This window comes from Elephantulus edwardii, unplaced genomic scaffold (genome assembly GCF_000299155.1).
Source record: "Elephantulus edwardii isolate Elephantulus edwardi_28Jun2011 unplaced genomic scaffold, EleEdw1.0 scaffold00343, whole genome shotgun sequence".
In the NCBI taxonomy this organism is placed as follows: domain Eukaryota; kingdom Metazoa; phylum Chordata; class Mammalia; order Macroscelidea; family Macroscelididae; genus Elephantulus; species Elephantulus edwardii.
Window position 1 is genome coordinate 1,601,363 of NW_006400093.1, and position 5,302 is coordinate 1,606,664.

The following is a 5,302-nucleotide window of genomic DNA, read 5'->3' on the forward strand; positions in this document are numbered from 1 at the left end:
AGAGAGTGTTTAGTGGAGCTCCCCAATTAAAACAAGCTTGTAAGCAGGAGTCACATCCACTTCCGAAATAGCTTGCCTCTCTAAACTATGAACCTGTAGAAAAGATGCAAGTTATACAAGTTTTCAGGTCTTTAGTTCATAGGTTCGCTATGAGTCGTCTACGACCCAACAGTACTTAACAACATTTATACCATAGGCCAGGCCTTCCTTTTTTCGTCCAATTTTGTCCCTTAAGATTTTATGATTTGGGGCTTTACCCTTAGGCATCTGGTCCATCTTGAGTTCATGTTTGTGTATGGTGTGAGTTATGGTTGCTGCTTCAGCATTCTGCAAGTGGAAGTCCAGTTTTGCCAGCACCGTTTGTTGAGGAGATAGTCATTTCCACATTGATAGATTTTGTTTCTTAGTTGAATACTAGCTGACCATAGGTAGATTTCTGAGTTTTTTATTCTGTTCCATTGATAGGTGTTTGTCATTGCACCAGTAGCAAGGTGTTTTGGTTATTACATCTGTGTAGTAGGTTTTGAGATCATGGAGTGCTGTGCTTCCCACACCATTCTTGTTTTTCAAAAGTGCTTTGCTTATTTTGAGTCTTAATTCCTTTCCAAATAAACTTGCCATTTGCTTTTTCTATATCTTTGAAAATTGAATTTACTATGGTATTTCATTATACATGTGGATGGGGTTTTTTTAGCATTGTCATTTTCACTATGTTGAGTCTTCCTATCCATGAACAAGGAATATTTTCCCCCCATCTATTTAGATCTTTTATTGTTTCTTGTGGTAGTGTTTTATAGATTTCTATGTAATGGTCTTTTGTGTCTCTAATTAGTTTTACTCCCAGGTATGTCATTTGTGATTGGCTCTTGTAAATGCTACTGTAGAGGAATCCCATTGATTTTTGTATATTGATCGTCTTTATACTTTTTCAATCTATATGCAGAGCAGATCATCCTGGAGGCTGGGCTCTATGAGAAAGAATGTGGAATCAGGATTGGAGGAAGACTCATCAACAACCTGCATTATGTAGATGACGCAACGTTGCTTGCTGAAACTGAGTAGGACTTGAAGGACTTGGTACAGAAGGTCAAGGACTACAGCCTTCAATGTTGGTTGAAGCTTAACATTAAGAAAACAAAGATTCTCACCACCGGGCCAATTGGAAGCATCATGAAATAGTGAAGAGATTTGAGATTGTTAACACTTCCGTTTGCTTGGCTCCACAATCAACACTCTTGGTATCAACAGCCAGCTAATTAAAAGAAGAATTACATCGGGGAAAATCTTCTGACAGGAACCTGTCCAGAGTACTGAAGAGCAATGATATCAGTCTAGAGACTAAGGTGTGCCTGATACAGGCCATAGTCTTCGCAATTACTTGCAATGAATCAGAAAGCTGGACAATGACCAAGGATGATAGAAGATGACTTGATGCCTTTGAGTTGTGGTGCTGGAGAAGAGTATTGAATGTACCATGAACTGTTAAGAGAACAAACAGGTTTCTTCTAGAGAGTGTGAAACCAGGCTGCTCCTTTGAGGCACAGATTTTGAAGCTTTGTCTGACATATTTTGGTCATGTTGGAGAGGGATATCATGTTTGGAAGGGTAGAGTGACAGCACACAAAAGGAAGACCCAGAATGAGATGGATTGACTCAGTGACTGGGGTTATTGGAGATAGATGTGTCACAGCAAGATTCAGAGCTGTTTTACATGAGGTCATTGTGAGTCAGAGTTTCACAACAGCATCTTGCCACTGTACTAAATTGGTCCACTAGCTCTGATGGCTTTGCTGTTGAGTCCTGGCATATTCTGTGTGTATATCATATAGTCTGCATATAGTGAAAGTTTTACCACCTCTTTGCCAATTTGGATACTTATTATTTCCTTCTCTTGTCATATTGCTCTAGCAAGTACTTCCAACAAAATATTGAATAGGAGTGATGAGAGTGAGCATCCTTGCCTGGTTCCTGTTCACAAGGGAAGTGTCTTTAGTCTTTCTACTTTGAGAATGATGTTAACTCTTGGTTTTGTGTATATACTTTTCACTTTGTTGAGTGAAAAGAAATTCCCTTCTATTCCTAATTTGCTAAGTATATATTTTTCTATATAGTAAGAGTATTTTTACTCTATTTTTTGTTTATTGATATAACTACATGATCTAGTAACTTTTGGGGTTTTTTTTTTCTTTTCTTGAAAGTATAGATACTTTGGATTTCCATTCATTCATTGTTGCACATTTTCCTCTCGGCCCACCCCACCCCCAGTTTGCTTTTCTCTTTGAAAAGGTAAAAGAAAATTCTTTCATTGCTATACAGTCCGCACCTGCACCCCCCCCCAGTCCACTTGACTACGCAGCTCTTATTCTGAACTTTTGTTTTATACTAGTTTATTAACAAAATTGGAATACATTGTTTTCAAGAACAGTCTTCCAATTTCCCTCACCCCCTCCCATCAAATTGTAGAACTCCATGATTAATCCTCCCTCCCCTATACATCCTCTTCCCTCTGTTTCCACCTTCTTCTACCCCACCTTGGATCCTTATTATACAACAATAGTTTTATACAATATTTGTCCTTGTGGGACTTAGTTAACTCAGCATAGTAAATAAAATTTTTGGTTTATATTGATTCGATTACAAAGTTTGTATACATTGTGCAAACCCATGATTACCCTCCTACCTTTCCTCACCCTTCTCCTACCCTCTTCACCTTGATCCTCATTCACGTTTTCCTAGTTATCTTTCTATTTTTATAATGGTCTTAGACAGTATTTGTCCTTAATACACTGAGTTAATTTACTCAGCATAATGCTCTCCAGTCCCTTCCAAGTTATGTCGTGATTTTAAAAATCATTGCTCCTGCATGCAGTTTAGTATTGCGTTGTGTGAATGTAGCATAATATCTCAATCCATTGGATTTTGTTTGGGCATTCGAGCGGTTTCCATGTTCTTACAATGAATGGTGAGTAATGCTGCTGTGAACATTGGTGTACAAACCTCTGTGCCTCAGTTCTAATTTTCTCGGGGTATATTTGAAGCAGTAGAATACCTTGGTCATACGGAATTTCTCTGTTGGGCTTTTTGAGGAAATAGCAAACTGCCTTCCAGAGTGCTTGGACTATTTTACAGTATGACCAACAGTGTATAAGAGTCCCTATCTCTCCACATCCTCTCCAACATTTATTACTTGGTGACCTCTTCTACTTTGCCACTGCTACTTGGGTAAGATGGTGTCTCATTGTGGTTTTGGATTGCATCTCTTATTATTGCCAGTGATTTCCATGTCTTTTGCCTATTTTGTAATTGTGTTATCAGTCTTTCTTGTGGAGCCCCTGCAGTAAACTTTTGATAAGAGACCCTAGTCTGAAATGGTATTACCAAATGAATGTTTTTTTCCCAGTCAATAGATTTTGTTTTCATTCTGTTGAAAAATGTTTTTGGTGTGCACAGGGATTTAATCTTTAGAAGGTCCCATTCATCAATTTTATCATCTCCGGGTTGTGTATTTCTGGCTGTATTATATTTTTATACCATGAGCTAGGCCATCTAAGTTTGGTCCCCGTTTCTCTTTTGAACTTTATGGTTTTGGGCTTTACACTTAGTTCTCTGATTCCCCAACTTGAGTTAATTTTTGTGTATGGTGACATGTGTGCATCCTGCTTCCGCTTTCTGCAGGTGGTTGTTATGTGGCAGTATATAATCTTGGACCCATAGTGACCCTATATACAGAAGATCTGAAGCCTGCCCTATCCTGAGACAGTCCCACTAATTGTGAAACACCAACCTCCAACCATCCATTGCCCCAGTTACTGTTTTCAGTCATCTCAACCAGGGTCTTCCCCTCCTGTGCTGTCCTACTACTCTTCTGAAAATGATGTCCTTCTCCAAGGACCAGTCTCTCCTTGCCATGTGCCCAAAGTATGTGAAACGGAGCTTCAGAATTCTAGCCTCCAAGTTGAAACTTGGTTTCACCCTCTCCAAGACAGATATACTTCTTTTCTCGGCAGTTCGAGACTCTTCTCCAACACAACTCAAAGGCATTGATTCTTCTTCTGTCATCCTTAGACATTGTCTAGCTCCCTGAAGTGTAACAAGTAATTATGAAGTCTGTGGCCTGGATTAGGTGCACCTTAGTCTCTAGACTAACATCATTGCTTTTCAGTACTCTGACAGCAGATTTTCCCAATGCAATTGTGTAGGTAATAGTCCTGATTTGACAGCACCATTTGTTAAAGAGGTTGTCCTTTTCCCATTTGATAGGTTTTATTTCCTTGTTGATTATCAGTTGCCCATAAATGCATGGATTAATTTCTGGGTTCTAGATTAGATTCCATTGCTCTATATACCTGTCATTGTACCAGAGCCATGCTCTTTTGATTATTAAACTTTGTAGTAGTTATTGAGATCAGGTTGTGCTGTCTCTGACTTCATTCTTGTTTTTCAGAAGTTCTTTGCTTATTAGAGATCTCTCTGCTTTGCAAGTAAAATTGCCAGTTGCCTTTCCTATCTCTGAAAAATCAATTTTGTAACTGTATTGGGATTGAAGCTCCATCTTACATAGTTTATACACGTGGCCAGGAGGGATCAGTCCTTAGAGAAGGACATCATTCATCAAAGGGTGGATGGACAGTGCTGGAGAGGCAGTGGGGGTGTGTCAGAATCAGTAAAACTGCCTCAGGATATGGCGTTCAGAGCTATGAGTCACAGGGGACTTGATAGTAGATAACAGCACAACACTTTGGTTTATTCCTAAGTATCTCAATTTGTGGTTGGATATTGTAAAAAAAATGTGTTGCTTTCTTAGTTTCCTTCTCTGTTTTCTTTGTTACTGTCCAGGGACTTCTATATATATTGATCATGTATCTTACTACTCTACTAAATTTACCTACTAGCTCTAACCATTTTTGTTGTTTAGGCCTGGAGGTTTTCTATGTACACTGTCATATCAACTGAATATAGAAACATTTAAACCATCTCTTTACTTTTTATTTGCCTTTAATTTTCTTCTCTTGTTATAGTTCCCTTTTGTTAAGTATTGGGAGGGATGTTGGATTTTGTTGAAGGCCTTCATTGCATCATATGACAGGATCATGTGGTTCTTATTTATTCTTTACCAGTGTGATAAATTTTGTTGATTGGGGTTTTTTTTTGTTTTGTTTTAGTTGATCCATCCTTGCATATCTGATATGAATCATGCTTGGTCATGATTCATTTTTTTTATGTACTGTAAGATTGGAGCAGTGAAAGATAAATCCCTTATTGTGCAGTTAAGCGTCAGATACTCCTCTAAATCTGAACATTC